This window comes from Thalassophryne amazonica, chromosome 23, assembly GCF_902500255.1.
Source record: "Thalassophryne amazonica chromosome 23, fThaAma1.1, whole genome shotgun sequence".
Classification (NCBI taxonomy): Eukaryota; Metazoa; Chordata; class Actinopteri; order Batrachoidiformes; family Batrachoididae; genus Thalassophryne; species Thalassophryne amazonica.
Window position 1 is genome coordinate 31,790,610 of NC_047125.1, and position 14,997 is coordinate 31,805,606.

General features: G+C 41.1%; 1 protein-coding gene across 3 annotated transcripts in view; it reads right to left on the reverse strand.

The window, feature by feature from the left end:
- znf219 (zinc finger protein 219) overlaps positions 1-9,273 on the reverse strand; it is a 24,869-nt gene extending 15,596 nt beyond the window's left edge. For 2 of the 3 annotated variants that reach the window (XM_034164231.1, XM_034164232.1), the window contains exon 1: positions 8,925-9,273. The gene's annotated coding sequence lies outside the window, so the exon portion shown is untranslated. The remainder of the gene's footprint in view (positions 1-8,924) is intronic. The other variant, XM_034164230.1, reaches the window with a different exon arrangement.
- Positions 9,274-14,997: the final 5,724 nt, after the last annotated feature.

Consider the following 14,997-nt stretch of genomic DNA (forward strand, 5'->3'; position numbering starts at 1 on the left):
AAACATGACACCTGGTGTTCATGCCAAAGAGTTCAATCTTTGTCTTATCAGACCAGAGAATTTTGTTTCTCATGGTCTGAGAGTCCGTCACATGTCTTTTGGCAAACTCCAAGGGGGGGGCTGCCATGTGCCTTTTACTAAGGAGTAGCTTCTGTCTGGCCACTCTACTATACAGTCCTGATTGGTGGATTGCTCCACAGATGGTTATCCTTCTGGAAGGTTCTCCTCTGTCCACAGAGGAATAATGGAGCTCTGACATAGTGACTGTCTGGTTCTTGGCCATCTCCCTGAATATGGACCTTCTTCCCCAATTGCTTCGTTTCGACGAGTCAGCTGTAGGAAGAGTCCTTGTGGATCCAAACTTCTATTTAAGGATTACGGAGGCCACTGTGCTATTTGGAACCTTCAAAGCAGCAGAAATGTTTCTGTACCCTTCCCCAGAATTGTGCCTCTGAAACAGTCCTGTCTCTGAAGTCTTGCAGACAATTTCTTTGTCTTCATGCTTGGTTTGTGCTTTGACATGCACTGTCAACTGTGGGACCTTATATGTAGACAGGTGTGTCTTTCCAAATCATGTCCAATCAACTGAATTTACCCCAGGTGGACTCCAATTAAGCTGTAGAAACATCTCAAGGATGATCACTGGAAACACAATGCACCTGAGCTAAATTTTGAGCTTCATGGCAAAGGCTGTGAATACTTAAGCACACGTGATTTTGCAGTTGTTTATTTTTAATAAATCTGCAAAAATAAAAAATAAAAAATTTCAAATTGTCATTATGGGGTATTGTGTGTAGACGTTTGAGGGAAAAATTGAATTTCCGCCATTATGGAATAAGGCTTTAACATAAAATGTGGCAAAAGTGAAGCGCTGTGAATAATTTTTGGATGCACTGTATTTGTGGAAAATATTGCTGCCAGTTTGCAAAGAAAGGTGTTACTGAGAGAGAACGCATACTCTGCAAATGTCCCCAGGGTGGAATAAAGAATAAACCTGTTAACAGCTACTATTTTTTTCCTGGTGTGAGGCCGTTCTAGGCTCTCAGATGTCTGATATGTAAGATGCACATATTCCGCAAGGAGGTCATGGCACAGGGTCAGCAACAAACCAGCATCCCTGGAGATTGTGAGCACTCACTGCTTTCCTAAGGACACTTTAGCAGAGTGTATGCTGACAAATGTGGAGTTCAATGTAGGGATTAGTTTTTTAACAATTAATCCATTAACCATGTTGTCCATATCATATTAGAAAACAGTACAAAACTCCCATCATAGCATCACATTTTTTTGTCCAAGCCTATCATAAACACTTCCTCAACTTTCACTGGATTAAGTCAAATTTAACATTAATGCTCAGTTCCTTCCTTACTGCCACCATCAAAACATGTGCATTAGCTTTTTTCTGCTTGTACATCTGGCGTTGCGCCAGAAAGGGAATCTGGTGTGAAAATTTTGTGATTTCTTACTCTTTTATTTTTAATAAATTTGCAAAAATTTCAAAAATACTTTTTTCATGTTGTCATAATGGGGTGTTGTGAGTAGAATTTTGAGGAAAAAAATGAATTTACTTCATTTTCAAACAAGACTGTAACACAACAAAATGTGGAAAAAATGATGCGCTGTGAATACTTTCTGGACGCACTGTTTGGTCTTCAACCAACACCTCCTGTAATTTGGAGTGATGACCCTTGCTTAAAGGCATGTTGGCAATAGATATACTAGGATGGAAAGCGGAGAGAGCTTGTAAGTAGTGGATATCAGCCTAATATGTTCAGTATGCTGAACTCTGATGCTTCTGTCCTACTTGCACAGAGAGCAGAGTAACTAAATCTACAACGTAAACTTTTGAAGCTCTGCCATTTGAACAACAATCCAGCCTGCAACGATCTGGCTTTGAGGGAGTTTGATACATTGAAATATGTAAAGTGCTATTTGTACAAGCAGAAGATGAAATTACCTGACCGATCTCTGCTTCAATTCAACACACAATGACATTCCTCGCACTGTGTACGCTACATTTTTTTCTCCCTTCTCTTGTTTAAAGGGACATTTTTCATCTCCTGGTGATGTCAGTAAAAAGGCAGAAGGAGCTCTTTACCAACCACACATTGCTTGTTACCTTGCACATGACTTCTGGAGCAGATTAATACAGAAATCCTTCATGAATAAAACTCATGGGGACAGTCAAAACTCAGATGGGTTGTAGGGTTTGTTTTTAACGAAACCTGTTTGTGTGCCTGTGAGTCCTCCACTCACCTTGATGACTTTGTTTGTGGGAAATTTGTTTTTGGAAAAAATAGCTCAGGAATTTAAGTTATGACAGTCAGTATGACAGTCATCACACTTAGTACAAATGAGCACGAGCCAAGCCGAATCAGGCTGAATGTCAAAAAAAAAAAAAAAAAAAAAAAAAAAGCCATGCGCAAGAGCCTCAGAACACAGTACAAATGAAGGTGGGACACAGTAAGACTACCTGGACAGCTGCCGGAATGCAGTAAGAACAATAAGAATGTACTTACAAGCCGTACAATTGTGGTCCGATTGCGATTCTGCAGAATATATTCCAGCAGCACCCGAGGTGCACTCATGGTGCATTCAGGCACATTCGGGACATTCAACCAAGGTTCGACGTGGCGGAAACTTGCTGAACGTCCTCCCGAACATGAGCAGAATGTCATGAATGTCGTTTTAACGCCATCCGATCGTTCAGAGTGCAGTCAGACGGCACTTCGACTGCCGGTCCATATTTTTTCCCTTCGACTGTGCCCTGACTGTGGGTCAAATTTTCACTCTGCCTGTAGTGTGATGGGGCTATAACTATTCCAGCCTTTACTGCCATCTCAAAATTCAAACTAATGCAACACTAATGTTTGCTTGATGTGTTTCATTAAATCACAGGGGTGTATGACCTGCTTAGATTGTACTTACAGAAAGCTATGATTTGCTGTTAGTCCCTGTGTTCATATAGCTTTTTTTTGACAAAGTGCAAAATGCACTCACCTCACTGCTTTCTTAAAAAAAAGTGAAAAATGCTACTCATCAGATGTTTCTATGACAACAATACATGGCTAACGACTGGTGTATAATCTTATACTGATGAAAAAGCACTCACCCTCAGCAGGAACCAAGTGTCTGTTTAATCTGCTATTACAAATGACTTTATTATTGTTATTATTATTATGGCTCTATTGTGATATATTTTGTGTGACATATCAGCTGACTGTTGACACAGACTGCTAAAGCTTACCTTTCATGGCTACACCCTCCCAGAGTGACAAGTTTTGGTCTGTCTGATTGGTTGCTTGAAAAGGCACTGTGGTGATGTTACAACACTTTTCTGAAACACTGAAACATTTCCAACTTAAAGCACTTGGGGCGCTTCACAAAAAAGCGGAGCACTCTGGGGCAAAAGATGCTGGGTGCGGCACCTTTTTTCTGGGGGCAGCTACATGTGGCCACTTATGCTCTGTTCTCATTTAGAGCAACTGGGGAAAAAACAAAGCAAAACAAAAAAATGCTGCTGCTCATAAAAAAACAAACAAACAAACAAAAAAAAAAAACATGTGGACACTGGGCCTTCATTATGAGATCAATACATTTTTATCTTATGTGCACACAGGTTGAAATCAACTAGCTCACTTTAAAAAAACAAAAAGGTTTCAAATGTATTTCGAGTAGAGTAAGTGTTGTACTGTGCTCGAAATGCGTTTGAAACCTTTTTGTTGGACGCAGTCATCCTGAGCAACAGCAGAACTTTCAACACTCTCAAAATGTCACAATGCAGTAGATTCTACTTAACTGAGGGCAAGCAGGTGCCTCTCCCACAGCGCGCTAATGACCCAATTATATCAATCAGAAGCCTTGATTGGAGCTACACTCCTCTCTCTTTGACTCTACCTTGTTCTCCCTCACACACATGCAGTCTCTTCCCCGAGAGCCACCTGGATGTCGTGCATGTACACCCCCCCCCCGCCCCACATACAGTACAGTACAGTTGGAATAGTAGGTGTTGATAGTGGTGGTGGAGGAGCAGGACAGTACTTGAACAGAGCGAGCAGTGAGAGGCCTGAATGAAGCAAAACCCCTTCAAGGCTTCATGTTGCTACTGTAGCGTCCAAGCAGCTATGTACTTGGACTTAACGTTGAAACATTGTTGAGATAAAAAGTGGACGATGTGTAGGGGTGGATGGAAACATTTTTCTGAGAGGTGCATCAACTTCTGTTCACTGTGAAGACTGCAACAAATTATTTTAATAATTTAATCCATTGGTTATTTTGGTGGTTGACTAATAGTTGCCTGTCTTGGTGTTCTAATACCTAACTATGGTTAACAGGTACTGCAGGGATTAAAGTTCATCGCTACAATGGATTTCTGTCAGTTGGGCTGCCAAAAAGCAGGTTTCACGCGGGCGCTGTCCCAATGAAAAATCAAAGCTGGACACAAGATATAACATTTATCACATTCAGAACATACAAAAATTGATTTTTAGAATAACATCTCTGTTTTTGTTTTGTTTTTTTCCTCTTGGCAGCGAGTCCCTGTCTGTTCCTCTGTGTCTGCACTCTGCTGCAGGGGGGTGGCGGCAGTATGTTTGTCACAGCACGGTGATGACCGACACAGCGAGCAGACTGCAGTTTTACAAACATATTTTAAAACTTTTCTTTCAAAGTCTGCGCTATGTCTTTACTGTGGTTAAACTAAAAACACAGCTGTAGACCTGCGACGTGTAACAACAAACACTAATGCTTTTCCCCCCTAATATACACCAAAAATCTCTTTCTGAAGACATGATGTAAAATGCGCTCTTAAAACTTTCTTACCTCTCAATCAGGCCACGATTTCTGCATAAATACGCAAATTCTTGATTGTTCCTGCTCAGACTGCAAACCAGGGACACATCCAGACAGAAAGAGGGTGTCGTGAGGGGGACATGCCCTCCTCAGCGGCCCTATTAAAAGTCCACTTTTGAAGACATTTTTCATACCACTGCTACTACGACTACTACTAACAATAGTAATGATGATGATGATGATTTTAACAACTAACATGTTTAAATCAGTAATTTAATTTAATTTATTAATTTATATAGCGCCAAATCACGACAGTCGCACCAAGGCGCTTCACATAATTCACAACACAAATTAATCTAAATTAAAAATTAAAAGCAAGAAAAGCACAGTTAAAAGATAAAACACAGTAGAATAAAAAGAAATTACAAAGCAAACACAAACAGATTAAAAAATTAATGATAAGACAGTCTAAAAAAGTGGGTCCAGTATTACTCTGGGCCTAAGTTGTACTACAGTTCTGGACTGTTTAATTGATGAGCCATAGAAAATAGGTTTAATTAACTTAACTTTTCTGCATAACTAAAGTGGGATGTGAAGCAATAGCTTTTTGTAATATAATGTCTAATTTCAAGCATTATTGGGTCTGTTTGGGGTTCTGGCTTTACAATCAGGTCAGCCAGGATGAAGGAAGCCAAAAATTTGAAAATGAGTACAGTTCTTGTCGTCAGTAATCTTATCAAACATACATGGTGGTTGTGATAACAATTTGTTTGTTAAAGGCAAAGAAAAGGTGAAAATGTGCAAAATAAAACACAAAACATATCAAGTCGTACAACTAAACTGAGGGGGGTCGGGGTGAGAAAATAGTCTTAAAAAATAACCTTCAGAATGCATTCCCTGGACAAAAAAAAAAAAAAAAAACCCACCAAAATTTAAATCATGTGTAGGTTAAAGTCTTTCTAGAATATAATATTACATTAGCAAAGAACAGCAGTGGTTAGTGAGTGAATAATCTTGTTCAGCAGGAGAACAATTTGCTGTTTTTTTTTTTTTTTTTTTTTTTTTTAAAGCTGTCTCCACCTTGTTTTACCTTAAACGCTAGGACACAATCACTAAAGGGTTTCTATAAAAAAAAAGTAGGTGGTAAACCACTTATGATCTGGCAGTCAAAAAAAATTTCAGTCTGAAGATTTTTATTTTTTGCTTTAATCCCTGGTACTGCAACCATACTGACCCCAACCCGTATCCCAAACTGACAAACCTGAAACATGCATTCACAGGCATGCATGAGTTCTAAAGTCCAGCAGGATGGTTTTGTCTCAGGTCTGTTGGCTGGTCGGGTTGTTGGTTGGTTGGTCAGTCTGTATGGAAACTTGTTTAAGGCTTTGTTTGGGCCTGTGCCAAGAAAGAACCCAAGAATCCTACATAAGGTCTAAGAGCTGGCGTTAATGCTGCTGAAGAGCCTGTTGCACCTTGGTGGATGTATGTGCTCAACTGAGTGTTGCTGTAGTTTTTCAAGAGTAGAATATGTGTAGAATTATTATTTTAACGAAATCCTGCTGTTTATCAGAGGGTAATGTGTATTCCCCCAATATTTAACTGTGCAACCATTCAACATAAATGAGTTTAAGGCAGCAGCAGACAAACGGGTTGTGATGACGAAGCTGCCATAATTCTCCTCTCATATCATCACGTAATTTTCCGTTTACCATTAGGGACACCTGCTTTGCCCCATCCCCGACTGCAGTCTGTGAAAAGACGTTAACATTACCAAGAAGGCTTTTTTGATGTTGTGGGACGAGGTTTCACCTGAACTTGACTGACATTAAATGTTCCTTTCAAAGCTAAAAAAGAGGTTTGACCTGGAGCACCGTGGGGCAGCAAAAAGTCCAGTGTCTTTTGACCAAACATGTAGGTGTCCTCACAGACATATTTGGCAGTATTTTTTTTTTCTTCAGTTCATTAATGTGACAGCTGCTTGTCTTATCTGCAAATGATGCAAATTATGTTACAGTCTGAATAACTAAAAAAAGAACAAAAAACCTATTGGTCTAGCTTAGCATTCTTGTGACTTCATCTTGAAATGATGAAAAATGTCCATCAGAATTTCCCAGACCACAAAGTGACACTTTTACATATATTTTGGGAGGTGACCAACCATGCAAAACACACAACAAAGATCAAACTTAAACTGATATAAAAAAAAAGATAACTGAAAAATACATTTGAGATGCTGCAACTCAAGAATGATCGACAGATTGATTGATGAGGTGACAAATGATTGTCAACACTTTTATTAATTTTCTTATTAATAATGGAGTTTAGAATCTTAAACTATCACCCAAGCAGCGCAGAGTTTAATGACTTTTCTCACTTTTTTTTTTTACTTGATTACAGTTTTAAACACCATAAGTAAATATTCTAAGTTCTAGAATGTGAGTATGAAGTCTCCAGTGTATGTGATTATAGGACACGCAGCGCTCAACCCACTTCCACTGTGCTGTCAGAAGTGTCACATTTGAGCTCCTTTTAAAAAAAATAGGACATTTCAGGATCTCTAAACATATCCCAGTGGCTGCAGAAAAAGCTACGGGAGTGTCTTTTGGTCAAACCAGATGACACGTCTGCGCCTTATCTCAAGAGGAATTTCCTCCTCGCCCCTGTGATGATGTGCGTCAATAACGTGCAACCATTTTCAGTCGCTCTTTTCCCCTCTCCTCTGGCGCGGCCATCTCAATTAGAGGCACATTAATGAAATAAATAAGCAGCAACAAACAAACACCGCCGCGCATAAAAAGGACATTAACCCCGACCCGCACGCGTCTCCCCAAAACCGTTTCAGACGGACTTTGGAGAAGTGGAAGGTGTCCGTGGCATGTCAACCCATCTCTGCCTTCTCCATTTTGTTCCTAAATTTTCTATACAAAAGATTAAGGGAGGGGAAAAGACGAGTGAGCGAGTGGGGAGGGGAAAAAAGTGCCCTCATGGTTTTCATCTCCGATCCTCTGCCGGCCAGCCTTCCCGAACCGACACCAGAACCCCCCTCAGTAAAGGGAAAAAAAAAAAAAAACGCACGTTAATAATAGTAATAATAACAAAAAGCGCAGTTTGAAACCTGGTAACTTATTTCTGGACATATCTGGCAACACGGTTCCACGGAGGCTCCCACACTTGCTACTTCGCGAGCTTGTTGTTGGAGAAAGTGGGGCGTTTGGGCTCAAAAGGTGCAAAAACTACAACGGTTTTGGATTTGATGTGTGAGAAGCGCTATTTAAAACCCCGCGCGTGCGTTTTTGCGCACACGAGAGGAAAAGTGGCCGGCGCTGATGTGGAAAACAATGCGCTACACGATGCGCATCCAACAAAAGAATATACGCGTCAACTTACTGACACACGCAAATCCACTTTTACAGTTTACAATAAGAAATAAATAAGAGCCGTGTTGTCATATGCGCCGAGAATGTGCGTCTGTTTTGCACTTTTTTGGTGTTTGGACTAAAAGAAGCGCAAATCCGGACTCCATATGAGTCGCAACTTGGTTAAAGTTGCACTCTATATTTTAAAAAATGCGTCTTTAATCGCTCTGAGTCACTTTTCGTGCACGTGCGACCCTTTTTTAAAGTCGCTTCGCTGTCACATAATCGACTTATTTACGCTTCAGACGGTTGTTTGGACAAATTGTACATTTCTCGCTGTATGTTTTGTCGTGTCACGTCTCTGCGAGGCTCGCGCGCGCACACATGCACATGTACACCGGCTTTTACATACATGACATCCGCGTAAAGTGGCCCGGCGAGCGCGCGCTCTACATGCAACATACATGCATAAACATTCATGCGCCATGCCAATGCGTCGCGCGCGTGCACACATCCAAACTGCACCCTCTCCAAAAAATAAGCTTTAAAAAATAAAACAGTAACAACAACAACAACAATATTAATGGCCATTACAGTATCCCGCGTGCTCCACCGGAGGAGGAAAAAGGGCAACAACAGTCACAGCAAATTCCACAAATTCACAAACGTCTATTCAGCGGCGCATAAAAGTGACAATATCAACATCTGGTGAAAAAGTGCACTCGATAAAGGAAGATATAGGATAATATGTTGAAAGTAAAGACTCAGTGTACTTACGGGAGAGGCGGCGAGGAGATTAATGACACGACACGTCATGATTACGTTTCACTTGAATTAAATACATTACGAGTTGGAAAAAAAATGGAAATCAGGGTTGTATACAAGCATACGCTGTTTCCCCCTCCCTCCTCCCTCCCTCACCCTCTTCTCTCTCCTCCTCCTCCTCCATCTCCCTTTCTTTTCTTCTCCCTTTCTTTCGTGCATTTCCCCGTTTATTGTACAGGGGTGAGTGAATGGGGGGAGGTAAAGGAGAAAGTGGGAGGGAGAGTGATGTAGGTTGGAAATGTTAATTATAATCTCAGCACGGGCTCCATTTTACAGCGCTGTCATCTCTTCACATTCAAATCCTAAATATGGCATCTGGGCTGCCGAGGAGCTGACAGCCACAAAGACGGTTTTATGGTCAGCAAGAAGAAAGTTTCACGCACACTGAAGTGTTGAAAGTGATGAGAAGCACCCTGGAAGCACATGGCTTCATAGAGGAACTGAGTTCAATTTCATCTTAAATCTGGGGTGTTTCACAGCTAAGCCGCCAAATGTGTAACCACAATTTTCTAAGGTTTTCAAATCTGTGTTCGATGCAAGTGAGGTAGTCTGTCTGATGAACAACTCAAAAACCACACACAGTCATTTTTCAGGCAACATAGAAAACAACCTGATAAGGTTTTTCTAAGCAAAATTGTAACCCAATGTATGTTTTTAAAAGTACATTATAAATTCCATTGCTCACAATGGAGGCACTCAGCTCATGCTAACGCAAACCTCTTTAACATCACTTTATGTGGCGCCTGTCAACATTGCATTATGTAATGCTAGCAAGTTTCATGCTAATGTTAGCTATTAGCATCATGTTGCATGACAACCATAAGTGTCATGTTATGTTATGTGACTTTAGCAAGTTTTCATGCTCACATTCACCCATTAGCATTGCTTTATGCGGTGTCCGTCGGAATTGTGTTATGTGATTCTAGCAAGTTTTTATACTAATATTTGCCTGTTAGCATCATGGTATTAGTGTGTTCAGTTACACTCAGAATTTGGAATAAAATGCGCTACAACTCAGAAAAGTGCTTTAGAACAGCTATTCACGTCAGAATTCCGAATTGGAAATCAGGCAGGATATGTGAAGATTGTGGTCGTTGAAGTGATGTCACAGAAATGTGCAGTCATGCACAGTGAGCAGTAAACGGAGAACCTTTTTGTAAATTTTTTTTTTATCCGGATGTGGTGTTTGATGGCGAGGTTATGTAATAAACAAGTCTGATGGTTCTGACTTCAGTTGCGGACCTTGGTTTTGCTCTCAGTATGGTGGTGGGTCGCAAAATCATGACACTCCTCCTTCCAAGTAAAGATGGAGAATGAAAATGTTGCAGAAAGGAGCTCAGTGTCCTTTCCTAAGTAGATGCACTCGAATGCATTTTGATCGGACATTGGAAATACCAACACTGAATTAATGACTTCCGATGTGCAATTGAAGGCAGCATATGTGACACTCAAGATTTTTCATGTTAAAGTCAGTCCATTAACATTGTGTTATGTGATGCCTGTTGGCATCATGTTATGTGTTGTGAATTTTCAAGACACTTGAACAGTTGAATCCATCGTGAATCTGTCTAACAGCAGGCAGCATGTGAAGCTGGGAGAGCACGTCTCGGACACAGTCCATCAGCACCGGATCCTCCCAAGGCTGCGCTCTTTCTCCTGTACACCAACAGCTGCACCTCCAGTCACTGGTCTGTGAAGCTCCTGAAGTTCGCGGACGATACAACTCTCATTGGACTTATCTCTAATGTGGATGAGTCTGCCTACCAACGGAAGGTTGATCACCTGGTATCCTGGAGCAGACAGAACAGTCTGGAGCTCAATGCCCTCAAGACAGTGGAGATGACTGTTGACTTCAGAAAGAACCCAGTCCTGATGCCCCCATCACCATGTGTGACTCCCAAGTTGCCATTGTGGAGTCCTTCTGGTACCGGGGATCACCATCATCTAGGACCTCAAGTGGGAGCTGAACGTCAGCTCGCTCATCAAGCGAGCACAACAGAGGGTGTACTTTCTGCAGCATCAGAGGAAGTTCAACCTGCCAAAAAACAATGATGATGAACTTCTACTCTGTGATCACTGAGTCCATCATCTCCTCTTCCATCACCATCTGGTAAGCTGCTGCCACTGCTAAGGAGCAGACTGCAGCATATCATCCACGCAACAGAGAAGGTGATTGACTACAGTCTGCCATCCCTACAGGACCTGTATGCCTCCAGGGGCCTGAGGCAAGCAAAGAAGTTTGGATGATCCCTCCCACCCAGGTCACAAAAGTTTTGTCACCCTCTCCTCTGGCAGAAGGCTGAGGTTCATCAGGACCAAAACCTCAAGACACAAAAACAGCTTTTTTCCATCCGCAGCTCAGTTCATAAACAATACGAGACTCCAGTTACTCTGCCTCCCTGCCCCACTACCATAAAGCACAGATTGGTCTTCTCAGCACTAAAAGGTACTATACATCTGTACTTCATTCACCTGCTTTTGCACAGTCCCATTCCATTAAGTTTTATTTATTTAACAGTGAATATAGTTTGAATCTTTTTACTTCTTATAGAATTGTTATCTTTTCTTGTTGTTTATGCACCAATAACTCCCAATCAAATTCCTTGTATGTGCAAACCTAGTTGGCAGTAAGTTCTGAGTCACTGAGTTAAGGTACTCCACTCGGTCATGTTCTCAGCTACCACTGTGGTAAATAGTGATATTTATGACCATGTTCCCATGGGAACAGTGTGAGAAGTCACAGCAAGACACAGGAGATGTTTGACTTTCTTTTGGCTTCTTTCTGGACCTGATATGAATCCGCATGTTGAATTAGCAGAAGTTGTAAACCAGATGCCCTTCCTCACACAGCTGCAGGTATTCATGGAGAATGGGGCAGGCGATGTTGAACTGAGAACGCTGTGATTTGGGCATTTTTTGATTGTCAATCAAGCATAAATAGGCTCAAAATTGCCACTAGTTGATATTCTTGGTATTTAACCTGGAAAGCAAACACACTGGTTGGCAAAGAGGTCACGACATGCATGTGAAAGTAAAGTATTATATCTTAACTTCACTTTTAATTTTTACTTTCCTTTTGTTTAGTAGCAGAGAGTGTGACTGTTTTCCAAAGCATGTGGCTACGCTCAACAAAGGTTTGCATTAACAAAATATACATTATTCTCTTTATCCTGTTAAGGATATTTGTGATGATACAGTATGTAGCCCTGCTTTGTTTCTCATTGAAACTGCTTTGAGGCAGAAAAACTCACACAGACTTAACCTAATGATGCCTACAAACTGTTTGTTACAAATGTGTTTGTGGACAGCTTACCAAGTGCCACGTTCAAGAGAAATATAGCAGCTTTTGAAGTAAACTTTTGAATGTAAACCCAACAATCAATGGACTATTAGGTCTTTAGTCCACCACCTTATGAGCAGCAGATAGTTGCGAATTAGTTTGTGTTGGACAGGTAACAGACTGCGTTCTAATCAGTTTTCTTGGCTGCTAGATAATTTCAAGACTGAACCTGTCATTAATTGTGTTTAGAAACCACAACAATGTTTATATAGCAGATACAGTGCATCTGGAATGTATTCACAGCACTTCACGTTTTCCACATTTTAAGTTACAGCCTTATTCCAAAATGGATAAAATTAATTCTTTCCTCAAAATTCTACACACAATACCCCATAATGACAATGTGGAAAAAAGTTTTTAGATTTTTGTAAATTTATTAAATAAAAAACTATGAAATCACATATACATAAGTGTTCACAGTCTTTGCTATGAAGCTCCAAATTGGGCTCAGATGTGTCCTGTTTCCACTGGTCATCCTTGAGATGTTTCTACAGCTTAATTGGAGTCCAACTGGGGTATATTCAGTTGATTGGACATGATTTGGAAAGGCACGCACCCTGTCTACATATTAGGTCCCACAGTTGACAGTCAGAGCACAAACCAAGCATGAAGTCAAAGGAATTGTCTGTAGACCTCAGAGACAGGATTGTCTCGAGGCACAAATCTGGGGAAGGGAACAGAAACATTTCTGCTGCTTTGACAGTCCCATTGAGCACAGTGGCCTCCATCATCTGTAAATAGTAGAAGTTTGGATCCACCAGGACTCTTCCTAGAGCTGGCCACCTGTCTAAACTGAGCAATCAGGGGAGAAGGGCCTTAGTCAGGGAGGTGACCAAGAACCTGATGGTAACTCTATCAGAGCTCCAGCTTTCCTCTGTGGAGAGAGGAGAACCTTCCAGAAGGACAACCATCTCTGCAGCAATCCACCAATCAGGCCTGTATGGTAGAGTGGCCAGACGGAAGCCACTCCTTAGTAAAAGGCACATGGCAGCCCACCTGGAGTATGACAAAAGGCACCTGAAGGACTCTCAGACCATAAGAAACAAAACTCTCTTGTTTGACGAGACAAAGATTGAACCCTTTGGCGTGAATGCCAGGCGTCATGTTTGGAGGAAACCAGGCACCATACCTACAGTGAAGCATGGTGGTGGCAGCATCATGCTGTGGGGATGTTTTTCAGCAGCAGGAACTGGGAGACTAGTCAGGATTGAAGGAAAGTTTAATGCAGCAATGTACAGAGACATCCCAGATGAAAACCTGCTCCAGAGCGCTCTTGACCTCAGACTCGGGGATGGTTCATCTTTCAGCAGGACAGTGACCCTAAGCACACAGCCAAGATATCAAAGGAGTGGATTCAGAACAACTCTGTGAATGTCCTTGGGTGGCCCAGCCAGAGCCCAGAATTCACCTACACACTTCATGCAGCAGATTCCATATCATTAATAAGGCTCAATTCAAATTTTTGGCTCTACCAGACAGTGTTAATACCACCTATCAATTGGTCAACAGAGTCCAAATGCGGCCTACAAAAAGGATGTCTTCTCATGCTCTCCTTTTTAACTCTGGGAAAACAGATGGTTGTCATTCGTACTACCAGATATCTTTATGATCAGGTTACATGGTCATGAGATGGCGGTATGAAAACAATTCAGAATCATGGTGTGTCCGTTGGAAGCTGTATTGTTTGCGGAACTGCATTTTTGAGAAGTGGATCAGACTGACCATTTTCATTTGTGTGGCCAGTGCAAACTGTTCTGTATGTGGCGGATACTGAAACATTGATTCAAGTTTTTATATCCTCAAGAATTGACAACTGTAAATTTCTGCTTTACCTCATAAGAGTGCGAGATGTCTTCAAATGACTCGGTAAATGCGGACTCAGGTTTAAAATAGAACCCAGAGCTTTGCATCACACTTGTCTTGGTGTCTGTTCATGGGATTCTTGTGGATGTGAGATCAGATTTTAAGGCCTTTTTTGTGGACTTATAAACTCCTGAATGGTTGTGCACCCTCTTATAGAACTTGTTGAGCCTTATGTGCCTTCTCATGCCCTGCAGACTTTACTCTGTGTTCTCATTATTAAGAAGAGGTAGAATGTTGAGGTTTTGCCGGTCTTGCTCCTCTTTTTTGGAACAGTCTGCTACCTGATATTAGAAAGTCAAGTGTTGTTCAATCTTTAAATTTATAACCCCAAATCAGAAAAAGTTGGGACAAAAAGAAAAGGAAAAAAAAAACTACAGTGATTCTTACATTTAGTTTGACTTCTGTTTCATTGCAGATGCTATGAACTCAAGATATTTCATTTTGTGTCTGGTCAACTTTATTTCATTTGTTAATAAAAATTGTTGAGTTTAAGGCCTACAACACATTCCAAAAAAGTTTGTATTCTAAACCATTTACTACTCTGTAATGTTGCCATTTCTTCTCACATCACTTAAGACATTCTGGCATTGAAGATATAAGCAATGAATTGTTTTTGTCCCAGTGTTCCTGCAAGCATGTCTTAAGGTGTGCAACAGTATTGGGTCATTGTTCTTGCATGACAGACCCTGGCTTTTGGACTTGTTACTGAAAACAGTCTGGATGGTCCTTTTTGTCTTTTATCTGGATAATATGGCACCCATTCCTTCCAAAGGGGGGAATAAAGATCTGGAATATGGATTTATCTAGATACAGTGAATGTTT